General features: G+C 37.7%; 1 non-coding gene across 1 annotated transcript; it reads right to left on the bottom strand.

Moving 5' to 3' along the window:
• Nucleotides 1-1,092: 1,092 nt before the first annotated feature.
• LOC141683596 (small nucleolar RNA R71) lies at nt 1,093-1,199 on the bottom strand. The gene has a single exon (XR_012560365.1). It is a non-coding gene; the product is annotated as a small nucleolar RNA R71 (small nucleolar RNA).
• Between the last annotated feature and the right edge of the window lie 12,627 nt (nt 1,200-13,826).

Genomic DNA, 13,826 nt, shown 5'->3' with positions numbered 1-13,826 from the left:
CCATGCTAGCATAGGTTCATGTATGTGTATGCATGATTCGTAGGTAACTCTAACCGTTTTACTTGCCCTATATAATCAAGATAGATAACTTGGTCTTAAACCGTTATGTTGTCAAATTCTATAGACATATAGGGTCTCAATATAATTGGTGCCTATTCAGCTTCTATCTCTTTTGTGGATGTCTGGTAGAATGGTACTCGTGCAACGAAAGTTGGCGTTTATCAGTTTCGTGTTATCTGATTAGTGTCCTCACCATCACATGCTAAGGTTAAGAACAATAAGGCTATTGAATGAAGTATTTAATGAAGTTAGGATCCCATGTTTGTCATATATAGTAATTCAACCTCAATTCTCTTAGTTAATGTTATTTAGTATAATCTCTTAGTTTAATAAAAACCCAATTTGTTATTTGTCTTAGCATTGAGTGATAACCATACATTGTTGCATAGGTGCATAAATTGAACTTAACCTAAACTAGTCTCTGTGGGAATGAATCTGATTTATATCTTATACTACTTGCGAACGCGTATACTTGCGTGAATATTAGCACGTGTTTTCGCCTAACAAGTTTTTGGCGCCGCTGCCGGGGACTCGGTGTTAATTTTTAGTTTATGTGCTTGTCATCAGTGGTCATTAAAGTTCACTGACTCGGATTCTTTTACTTTCACGGTTTATTTGTTTGTGTTTCAGGTACTCATTACGATGGGAGATCCAGCAGCACGAACGAAAGCCTTGATGGATTTTTCTCAACCCAAGATCAATGACATTCAATCTAGCATTGTCCGGCCAGCTATCACAGCTAATACCTTTGAGATCAAGCCTGGCATAATTCAATGGGTACAGACTTCAGTCCAGTTTGGGGGTTCTCCAACGGAAGATCCCAATACACACATTAGGGATTTCATTGAAATATGCGACACCTTCAAGTTCAACGGTGTTTCCGAAGATGCTGTGAAGCTGAGACTATTCCCATTCTCTTTAAGGGACAAGGCTAAGAGCTGGTTACACTCTCTACCAGCTGGTTCCATTACTACTTGGGAAGATCTTGCTCAGAATTTTCTTACTAAATTCTTCCCTATGGCGAAGACAGCTGCAATGAGGAACGCTATTACTCAATTTGCGCATCAAACGGGAGAATCGCTAAGTGAAGCTTGGGAGCGCTACAAGGAGATGCTTAGGAAGTGTCCTCATCATGGAGTTCCTGATTGGATGATCATCACTTGTTTTTACAATGGGTTGGAAGCACAGTCCAGACACATGCTCGATGCATCATCAGGCGGAGCATTATGGGCAAAGAGCTATAAGGAAGCTTATGATCTAATTGAATTGATGGCTGCTAATGAATATCAGTATACAACCCAGAGATATCCACAGGGCAAGGTAGCAGGAGTTCTTGAAGTGGATACAGCTACGGCTATCACTGCTCAACTAAAGGCGTTGTCTATGAAGATCGATTCTCTGGCTAACTATGGTGTTAAGCAGATAATAAGTGTTTGTGAGCTGTGTGCAAGTCCGCATGCGACAGAGCAATGCACTATATCTAGCGACTTAGCTCAGTTTCTGAGCAACTTTCAGAGATCGCAACAACCAGTTCCAGACACTTATCATCCTGACAACTGGAATCATCCTAACTTCAGCTGGAGCAACAATCAGAATGTGATGCAACAGCGGTTCCAGCCATTTGGAAATAAGCTGTTCAACTCTCTTGGTTTTCAGCAACAACTCCAACTTCAACAACAAACTCATGATGCAGGTCTATCTTCGAATGAAAAATCTGAATTAGAGGAGTTGAGGCTTATGTGCAAAAACCAGGCTCTTATATGCCAAAGCCAAGCTGTTTCTATCAAGACTCTGGAGAACCAAATAGGGCAAATTGCTAATGCCTTATTGAATCGACCACCAGGAACGCTTCCTAGTGATACAGAATCCAATCCAGGAAAGAGGGAAGTTGAAGAACATGTGAACGCCATCACCTTAAGGTCTGGAAAGGTCGCAAGCCCCCAAATTCAGCAAGACGAAGAGCCTGAAAAATCTCAAAATTCAGAAAATGCAGTTGTGGCTGAAGAAGATGTGCAGAAGGAAGTAGAGGTGGAACCAAGGAAGACTACTGTGGAACACACTCCTCCTGAGGGTAATACAGGGGAGAAACAGATCTATCCTCCACCTCCTTTCCCTAAAAGGCTGCAGAAGAAAAAGCTGGATAAGCAGTTTGAGAAGTTTCTGGAGGTGTTCAAGAAACTTCATATCAACATACCTTTCGCCGAAGCTCTTAAACAGATGCCTAGCTATGCGAGGTTTATGAAAGGTATTCTCTCTCGGAAAGTGAAGCTCGATGACTTAGAGACCGTTGCTCTAACGGAGGAATGCAGTGCTGTGCTGCAACAGAAGTTACCTCTGAAGCTTAAAGATCCTGGAAGCTTCACTATTCCTTGCACAATCGGAAACTTGTCGTTCGACAAGTGTTTATGTGATTTAGGAGCTAGCATCAATCTGATGCCCTTATCTATCTTCAAGAAGCTTGGTCTCCCTGAGCCGAAACCAACATACATGTCATTGCAATTAGCTGACCGTTCCATCGCTTATCCACGAGGTATAGTGGAGGATGTCTTGGTCAAGGTGGATAAACTCTTCTTCCCTGCTGACTTTGTAATTCTTGATTTTGAGGAAGATAAGAAGATTCCCATTATCTTGGGAAGACCATTCTTGGCTACAGGCCGAACTATGATCGATGTGCAAAAAGGAGAGCTTACGATGAAGGTTCATGATCAGAAGGTCACTTTCAATGTGTTCAAGGAAATAAAATTACCCACAGCTAAAGAGGAGTGCTTTAAAGTAGAGCAAATTCAGGTTTTGAATGCACCTCCGTGGAGGATGAAGTTGGTTATGCCATTCGATTCTCTTGGGTTAGCAGAGCTGAAAATTTCTCAGGATCGTCTCGAGTCGTCTATTGAAGATGCTCCTACACTTGAGCTCAACCCACTGCCAAATCACTTGAGTTATTCATTCTTAGGTGCACCCCCTGACAAGGGGTTGGAATATATCTTTGATGATGTAGAGGGTAGCCGAACGGATCCTCCAGTGCCTATAGAGGGTTCTTCTCATGTGCAGCAGATAGTTGATAGGACTGGTGTTGGTGATGAGCAGTACAGGCGAGTAACTAGGCGTATGGAGGCCATGCACGATATTCACCGTCATTTTGCTGCAGATTTGACACATGCTTTCGGTACTGTTGTTCGAGACACTGGTGGCGAGGTTGATTGGCCACCTGATCCTCCACCCGACGAGGGTGAATCTCCCGCTAATTAGGTATGCCTGAAATCCTTATTATTGCCTTCAATGAGGATATTGAAAATTTTAAGTTTGGGGGTGATAATGTAAGGATTAGTAGTGTGTGTCCATATAGATTCATATAGATTTATGTTGCATGTTTAGTTGTAGTTCATTCATATTTTTGCATGATTGTTCATTTAGGACATATTTGTTTGTTTTTATATAATTTCATATAGTTGCATTTGCATGCATATTTAGCATGATCCCTTAAGATGAACTATGATATTTGATAAGTTGATGTTGATTTGAGTGTGGTGATGAAGAATAGAGGGATGTTTAAGTCTTAATGAATTGATTTGCATGCCAGAAACAAATATTTTCACAAAGTCTTATAGGGTTGCTTTTGATCTAGATCATGATCATACTTGTTTGTTGTTGAGATTTAATCACTTGGTTATATTTAGAATTTGTGATATTCTCGTAATGACGTAAAAACACTATTTTTTATCTGGAGAAAAACTTGGATTTCATTGCTAGTTGTTGTAAGGCTAGGTGTCAAATGGCTAGTAGCCGGCTCATATTTTTATGAGTAGTCTAGGGTTGAATGAGATGGAGCGAAACGCACTCATTCAGAAATTGTTGAAAAAAAAGAAAAAAGAAAAAAAAAGAAAAAAAAAGAAAGAAAAAAAATATGTGTTTATGCACAATTGATCAAGAGTGAGCTCTTTAATACTCGAGTTATTAAGTTTTAGGGGACTTTGTGCCTAGTGACCTAAGGCTTTTATAGTCTGGGATCCACTAACCTAACGCTCGCTACATGGGTATTATTGTATAAGTCTTTTGGGACCTCATTCATTGCACGGTCAAATAAGCATATTTGCTATGTGTTCAATAATAGTGTGAATCCTTGTATAACTCTAGTAGAAAGGAGGTGTTGTGAGTCATAATGCGTTTATTGTCTATTCTGTTTATAAACTGTTGATTGTTTCAATGATAGATAAGTTATGGTTATTGATCTAGTGTCGAGAGTATATCTGTTAAGCATCCACACACGCACGTTTCTGGTTTGTGAGTTGGTTTGTGGGATTTATTCGAACTCTGTTTCAAGTTATTGCATTCTTAGAGGCATTGGCTTATTCATTTGGTTATGGTTATTCTGAGGGGATCGATTCCATTATCATTTAGTTGCATTTACGTAGTTGCATTCATGCATTAGGTTTGTTTTGTTTTTGAGTCTGTGACGCTTGAGGGCAAACATCGATTTAAGTTTGGGGGTGTGATAAGTGGCATTTTATACCACTTAGAACGTCTTAAAATGGCTTAAATTGGTGTCTTGAAATCAAGTATTTTGTGTATTTGATGCGTTTTTCTAGTGTTTATGCATTTCAGGGTATTAGTTGCATTTCGGGGGAGGAATCATTAAGAATAAGCCTTGGCATGTGTTCACCATTGCGAGAGGAAAGGAACGGGCAGATTACGGCGAAGAAACGGAGCAAACTTGGATTTTTTCCAGTGGAGGCCTGCGCGCCCGCGCAGCTATGCTGAGCGGCCGCGCAGCAACCAGCGCGCCCACGCAGCTATGCTGAGCGGCCGCGCAGGGTCGGGAATTTTGCTGAATTAATTTAGACTTCTACTTCTGTTTGGTTTCCAACTTCTATGTAATCTGAGTTTTATGGGACTATTATATAAGTAGATTTGAGACGTTTTCACAGAGGGGGATGAAGAAGAAGAAGATTGTGTTTTACGCAAGAAGCGAAGGGGATACTAAGGAGAAGACCTAGAAGCACAGAACAACTCCGAAAAAGAAGATCTTGTTTTCAACTTGTGATTCTTTGAATTAGTTGTAACTTTGGATGCTCATTTTCGTTCTTGTTGAACCTAGATCTCGTTTATTCATACTTTGATTATTATTTAGTTTATTAAGATCTTATTTATACCATGCTTTCATTGGAACCCATGGTGATGATGAGTTCAATTACGGGCTAATCGTTGTCATGGGATTCTAGCGGATTTACTTATGGATTTCAATAATTAATTGTTTTGATATCTTGGTGTGTGGTGAATGTATGATATCCTAGTATGGTTGTGCTTATTCGTCTTATGTGTGTAGCTAACATATAAGATAGCGTGTTAATCTCTATTGAAGCGATAGTGAATATAGAGGTTTAGAACTTGCCATGCTAGCATAGGTTCATGTATGTGTATGCATGATTCGTAGGTAACTCTAACCGTTTTACTTGCCCTATGTAATCAAGATAGATAACTTGTTCTTAAACCGTTATGTTGTCAAATTCTATAGACATATAGGGTCTCAATATAATTGGTGCCTATTCAGCTTCTATCTCTTTTGTGGATGTCTGGTAGAATGGTACTCGTGCAACGAAAGTTGGCGTTTATCAGTTTCGTGTTATCTGATTAGTGTCATCACCATCACATGCTAAGGTTAAGAACAATAAGGCTATTGAATGAAGTATTTAATGAAGTTAGAGTCCCATGTTTGTCATATATAGTAATTCAACCGCAATTCTCTTAGTTAATGTTATTTAGTATAATCTCTTAGTTTAATAAAAACCCAATTTGTTATTTATCTTAGCATTGAGCGATAACCATACATTGTTGCATAGGTGCATAAATTGAACTTAACCTAAACTAGTCTCTGTGGGAACGAATCTGATTTATATCTTATACTACTTGCGAACGCGTATACTTGCGTGAATATTAGCGCGTGTTTTCGCCTAACACTAACTCACTTACCAACCTTGAAAAGGTGGATTCATCAAGTGGCTAGGTAAATATGTATGCAAGCTGCTTTTCACTTGGAACAAAATGAAGTTCCACAGTACCATTCATCACATGTTCCCTTATAAAGTGGTACTTGATATCTATGTGCTTTGTTCTTGAATGCTGCACTATATTTTCAGTGATGGCAATTGCACTTGTGTTATCATAGAAAATGGGAATTCTTTCCACTTGTAGACCATAGTCCAACAATTGGTTTTTCATCCACAAAATATGTGCACAGCAACTACCAGCAGTAATATATTCAGCTTCAGCTGTAGAAGTAGAAACTGAATTTTGCTTTTTACTGAACTAGGACACCAGCTTGTTCCCTAGAAATTGACAGGTTCTCATTGTACTTTTTCTGTCTATTCTACAATCTGCCTAATCTGCATTTGAATAACAAGTTAGATCAAAACCAGAATCTCCAGGGTAACAAATGCCAAGTTTTGGTGTTCCCTTGAGATATCTGAAAATTCTCTTAATAGCTACTAGGTGAGATTCTCTAGGATCAGCCTAAAATCTAGCACAAAGACAAGTAGCAAACATTATATCTGGCCTACTAGCTGTTAAGTACAGAAGTGAGCCAACCATGCCCTTATAACTTGAAATATCCACAGACTTTTCAGTAGTGTTTAATTCAAGCTTAGTTGCAGTGGCCATGGGATTTTTTGTAGATGTGCAATCCATTAGATCAAATTTCTTTAAAAGATCATGAATGTATTTAGTTTGACCAATGAATATTCCATCACTAACTTGCTTAATTTGTAAACCAAGAAAGTAAGTTAGTTCTCCCATCATGCTCATTTCATACTTACTTTGCATCAATTTGGCAACTTTTTGCAAAGTTTTTCATCTGTAGAGCCAAAATATAATATCATCTACATAAATTTGAACAAGTATACTAGAGCCATTAATATTTTTAAAGAATAAAGTTTTATCAACAGTACCTCTTGTGAAGTGATTTTCCCAAAAAACTTTGATAAAGTGTCATACTAGGCTCTAGGTGCTTGCTTCAGTCCATAAAGTGCTTTCGAAAGATAGTAGACATGATTTGGGAAATTTGGATCTTCAAAACCAAAAGGCTGACTAACATAGACCTCCTCCTCCAAATCTCCATTTAGAAAAGCACATTTGACATCTATTTGATAGACTTTGATGGCTTCAAGTCTTGCAACAGGAGCAAAAGTTTGATGGCTTCAGGTCTTGCAATAGGAGCAAAAGTTTCATCAAAATCTATTCCTTCTTGTTGACAATAGCCCTTAGCAACCAATCTAGCTTTGTTCCAGACTACTGTGCCATATTAATCCATCTTGTTTCTGAATACCCATTTGGTGTCAATTAAATTCTTTCCTTTGGGCTTGGGTACCAGCTTCCATACCTTGTTCCTTTCAAATTGGTTTAGCTCCTCCTGCATAGCTAAAATCCAATCAGGATCCAACAAAGCTTCTTCTACCTTCTTTGGTTCTTCCTTAGATAGGAAGCGGCTATATAGACATTCTTCTTGAGTTGCTCTCCTCGTTTGAACTCTAGAAGATGCATCACCAATGATAAGCTCAAAAGGGTGATCCTTAGTTCATTTTCTTTGTTGAGGTAGATTAGCTCTAGATGAAGAGGCCTCATTGTTGTCTTGATGTGTGACTGAGTTTTGATTATTAGAAACTCCCCCTGAGTTTGTAAATCTTTGATTTGAGAAAGGAGAGCTTTCTGTAAGTGATCTATTCTGACTTCCAGCTTCTCTTGATGACCAGACGGATGTTACACTTTGTGTTCCGATGGATGAAGCTGATTGTCTCCCCACGGATAAGGCAGATTGTCTCCCGATGGATGAAGCATTTTGCAACTCGATAGATGTTGAATTATGTGCTTCATTAGTTGTAGATTTTTTTGCATTATCCCTATTCACTATTTCTTGATCACTCTCATCATCACTATCATCAGTAACCATCTCCATATTATGAAACTTCTGGCTTTCATGAGAATCTTCATCTTACAGTCCTTCAATCTTTTTATCATCAAACACAATATGTATTGATTCCATAACAATGTTGGTTCTAAGATTGTAGACTCTATATGCTTTTCCCACAACATATCCAACAAAAATTCCTTCATCTATTTTAGAATCAAACTTCCCATGTTGATCAGTTTGATTCCTTAAGATAAAACATTTGCAGCCAAAGACATGAAGAAAATTCAGAGTTAGTTTCTTGATCTTGAACAATTGGTAGGGTGTCATATATTGTGCTTGATTAATCAAGGAAATATTCTGAGTGTAGCAGGAAGTGTATACAGCTTCAGCCCAAAAATATGTTGGTAACTTTGATTCTTCAAGCATTATCCTTGCAGCTTCAATAAGAGATCTATTCTTTCTTTCCACTACTACATTTTGTTGTGGAGTTCTAGCTGCAGAAAACTCATGCATTATCCCAGTCTCTTCACAAAATGATCTCATCACAGAATTCTTGAACTCAGTTCCATTGTCACTCCTGATTCTCCTTACTTTAAAATCAGGATGATTGTTGACTTGCCTTATGTGATTAATGATGATTTCACTAGCTTCATATTTAGACTTTAGAAAATATGTCCAAGAGAACTTTGAGAAATCATCTACAATTACTAGGAAATATCTTTTTCTGAAATGGACAACACATTGATTGGTTAAAATAAATCCATGTATGTCACACCCCCAACTTAACAAACACAATATATAACTATTACAATATTTAAAAGAAAGTAAATATAACCGAGTCCAAGATCTTACAGTTTAGGGTTTGGAACAGCCCAACACTACCATCTATTACAACTGATTTTAATATCGAGTCCTAACACAAAACTATCTTTTATTCTACCTGAGCTCGAACATATGCATCAGCGTCACAGGTCTTACGGGCGGTCTGCTTGAATCTAACCATAGCTGCTAGCTGTAATATTAGGGTAAGCAAGGAGTGAGCCAAATGCTCAACAAGTGTTAAACAATACGATACAAAACATAAATCGAGATATATATTAAAGAACGTGAAGACATAACTAATAATAACAAGAGATAAAACTTTGGGTGATGGTATCATTTGCTTATATCAAAATATTTTCAAAATCATATCTTAATCAAAATCATTTTATGACGCTAAGGATTACAGCCGGTGATCAGTCGCGAAGTAATCCTGAACCTCGCTGGGTTCTAAAACATTAATGGGATCCCTAGGCAACTTTTAAGCCTAATATAAGTGTGGAAATGACTCGCGTCTCAGTCCAGATCCACTATTCAAAGAAAACATTTATCCCCTTTAGGACTGAAAATCCACATTTTAATTATTTCAAAAACTGATGCCGATTTATGACAAAATAAACATTTTATCAAGGGATTATAGATCAACTTGAAATACTGGAAATATGATACTAAATCTAGGGCCATGATCCACTAATCTTTACTCTAGTAGGGTAACTGAAAGGTTCTCATATATAAAACTTAGACAAGGAATTTTAGTGAGAGTATTGGGTATTATGAAGGGGTAATGCCAAACTAGGCTTAAAGCAACGGTTTCTCGACAAGGTGCAAGTGCTAGATCATCAAGAAGATAAGCTTCATGAATACTAAGGGTATTAAGGTATGAAGAAATGATCTTTAACTCAGGATATATCAGAATTCTCAAGCTTTAGGATAAGATAGAGGGGTATCAATCAATTAGGAACATCTTTGATGAATGTCTGGCTTTTAGGTATCAAGGTAAGGTTATATAGGGTTTCAAGTATCAGGATGAGATATCAATACTTAGGAATCATTAGCATGTTAATCAAGAGGATCGACCAAGTGTTGTAACAACTCTTTATTTTAATCATGGCATTCAAATTACTTTAACATACTATCATGATAAGACTTTTGAACTACTTGAAATATGTACTTGAGGGTTCATGGCATTTCTATATGATTCAAAGATAAACATAAGATACGCGTGATACAAATATATCAAAAGGACTCAGGATAGTTGCATCAATATATATGAGCTATTAGTAGTGAATACGAAAGACAAGTTCAATCACTTGCCTTGAGAAAGGCTGGTTTGGTCTGACTGGTAGGAGCAACTGGAAGCTTCACTCGACCTTTATGGAAAGTTTACCCTCGTCTCGAGATCCTACATAAATAATAATAATCCTCATTATAATATATTCTCACCAACTTAACCTATTTACAACCCGAATTTAAACACGAATGGCACTTAGGCCTATATGCACTTAATTTATAATCACCTTCAAAATATAATTGCACACTAAGCCAAATATACTCACATATCATATTTTAATACCAAATAATACCACATACACCATAATGCAACACTAGGCTTGAATGATCTCGACTCACAACTTAAGTCACTTAGTCGCTATACTAGACAAGGTCTCCAAATTTTGGCTTCCTAACTCAATGTGCCTTTACTAAACTATTCAAGACCTACTGACCCTCACTTGGGCCTTCTGCTCTACTGAATTTATACTATCTTGCAACCATGGTGGTCCACCTAAATCTCACTCCTAAGTGTTCTAAAACTATGTGATAAGTGAAAGTGCTCACTGGTGTAAATTTCAGAATGAAATCTATGGTTTCTTGAGTGCATTAGACACCCTTAAACTACAGGTTTTCCTCTAAAACTCTTACACAAGACTCTCCTGACCTTAGGGCATCTCCCAAACTTGATGTGGCTCAAGGGCCTAGCTTGGGCCTCCTTGGGCCTAAGCTTAATGTCCATGGTTCCCCTGTTTTTCTGGGCAGAAAATACCGTGACTTGAATTAAGTTGTGACACATGGTTCTAACTCATATCCCATGAACTATGGTTGGGAAAATTTTTCTGAAACTCCCTCTAACTAAGACCCAACAGGGCCTAATGAGGTCCTACTCATGACATGGTCAAATCTCCCTATTTCTAAGTTGCAACAAAACTGTCCCCTGCTGGACAGATTTTGTTATTCCACTTGTGCACCTATCCAAACGACATGCAAACCTCCAACCAACTCCTAAAACCTTTTATATACTCCTAATACTAACTTCTGGTGGCTTGGGCCTCAAAGTGCACATCAATGACATGGTCAAAACTCACTTTAAATCTTAGGGTACTAAACTGATTTTCTGCAGAAACTATGACTCTCCTTTCTCCAAGGTTTTTACTTGACAAACTCAACCACCAAGAACCCAATACCCAAACCAAGACATAAACATGGTGATATACTGAACTAACTCCCTTACACTCAAAGTAATCTTGGCGGAGATCATCCTTACCTAAGGTGCATCGTGGCAAAACAAAGGAAATCACATTTCACAACTCACAAATCATCAAGTTTTTGAAAATAACAAGTTGTGTATTTTTATATAAAATATATACACGAATTATTACCATTCATCAAGGAGCACTAATCAAGATTAACACCTTATCCCTACTGAAATTAAATCTTACTAACAAAATCTTTCCAAATGATCAAAATCTTCTAACATTCTAAGAGATATCCACATGCATGCATAACTTAGAGTTTTATAAACCAAAACAACATATTTTCTAAATATATTCTATCATGGAATTGACATGCAAGCCTAGAATAAGCTATATCTAGATGATCACTTAGCATCCAAAGAGTTTCATCAAGTTTTCACTACAAAATTCATGCCATTACCATATAAACATACAAGAATTGAACAAAGCAACAAGTATAATCTCAAGGACCATTCATTCGGCTCCCTTAAGGTCATGGTCGAATGAAATGGAAGGGAAATGGCCATTCAACATCAAGAGTTTCTTCCTCAAGACTTGGCATTTCACCATTCCTTTAGTCCTCTCAAAAACAACCTTAAATCCATAAGAATCAAGATTGTACTTTGAATTCCAACTAAAACCTTAACATGCAACCTTAAAACTTAAACTTTTTACCCAAAACTCTTTGAAATATTTATGGACATCATGTAGGGAGTAAGATTAATTGAATATAAGATGGATGTTTGAGTGAAAGAATGGAGAAAAGAAAGGGGATGGGGGCTTCGGCTATGGTGATTGCCGAGAGGGAGAAAAAGTCGAGATGTGAGGGAGGAGGGAGGGAGGAGAGAGTGAGGGTGGAGTGTGGAGTGGGGTGAATGATCACAACACTTTGCACTTTGGGTTTTTATGATTTTGATTGATTGAAATACGTGAGTGGAAATAAGAATTGATAAGATTAACCTTCCCACATACTAAGACCATTTTGCATGCAAGGACAAATGAGTAATTTGGTTAGCAAGATGAGAGTTAGTGGGGTTGTAATTGTCGTTTTTAGCCCTTTAGTTGAATAGAAGAGAGGTTGCATGCAAGGATATTCATGTAATTTGATAATTATCAAGCAATAATTTTCAAAGATTTATTTTTATATAATTAGATAAAAGTTCGAAAATTATAAAATTTACACCATAAAATAATTTGGATTTTTAGAAATTTTATAAAACCACTTTCAAAATTTGTGAACAAAGTATCTTTTAAAAGAAAATTTCTCCAAGGCTTAGTATATTCCTTATAAATCAAAAATAAAGGAAATAATTAAACTTTTACTTTGAAAAAACATGTACTATACTTAAAAATTTTATAATGCAGAAATTCTCACTAACACAAACGTGGAATCATTGAACATATTTACTTTCGACATTAATATTATACCAAAACCACAAATAATATTACACGAAAAATGCCGGTCGAAACATTCTCTCCCCCTTAAGGGATTCTGTCCCCAGAATCTAAGAGAACAGATGAGGATACCCGGAACGCATATCAGACTCTAACTCCCAAGTCGATTCTTCGACCTTAGGGTTCCTCCAAAGTACTTTTACTAACTTTACTGACTTATTTCTAAGACTCTTCTCTTACCAGTCGAGTATTTTGACAGGTTGTTCCACAAATGACAGGTCTGCCTGAATTTCTATAGATTCATATTCTATCACATGGCTAACATCAGGATTGTACTTCTTAAGCGACGTCGCATGGAACACATTATGCACATGCTGATACTGAGGTGGTAAGGCCAACTCCTAGGCCACCTTCCCCACTTGACTCAAAATTTCAAAAGGACCTATATATCTAGGTGCTAACTTCCCTTTCTTGCCAAATCTAGACAACCCTTTTCTAGGCGACACCTTCAGCAAAACAGTTTCTCCAACTTGGAATCGAACATCCTTACGGCTGGATCCACATACTTCCTTTGTCTATCTTGAGCAGCAAGCAACCTTTTCTGAATTAACTTGACTGTGTCATGTAACTGTTGTTCCAATTCCGAGCCAAGAATCCTTCCTTCTCTTACTTCATCCCAACTTGTCGGTGATCTACATTTTTGCCCGTACAAAGCTTCGTATGGTGGCATGCCAATACTGGAATGATAGCTATTGTTGTAAGAGAATTCAATCAATGGCAAGTGGTCGTCCCAACTTCCTGTAAAATCGATTGCACAATTGCGCAACATGTCTTCGATTGTTTGAATTATCCTTTCGCTCTGACCGTCAGTCTGCGGGTGATACGCCGTGCTCATATTCAACTTCGTGCCAAGACTTTCTTGAAATTGCTTTCAGAATCTCGAGTTAAATCGGGGATCTGTGTCTGAAACTATCGATACGGGTACTCCATGCCTTAGTACGATTTCACGCACATACAGATGAACCAATTTGTCCTATGATGACTTCTCGTTAATTGGAAGGAAATGCGCTGATTTCGTAACATGATCAACTATAACCCATATAGTGTCATGTCCAGATTTCGTTCGCGGTAGTCCCACTATAAAATCC

The sequence above is a fragment of the Apium graveolens genome, chromosome 1 (genome assembly GCF_009905375.1).
Source record: "Apium graveolens cultivar Ventura chromosome 1, ASM990537v1, whole genome shotgun sequence".
NCBI classification, from domain to species: domain Eukaryota; kingdom Viridiplantae; phylum Streptophyta; class Magnoliopsida; order Apiales; family Apiaceae; genus Apium; species Apium graveolens.
The sequence above is the reverse complement of the archived record's forward strand: the minus strand, read 5'-3'. Positions and strand labels throughout refer to the sequence as shown.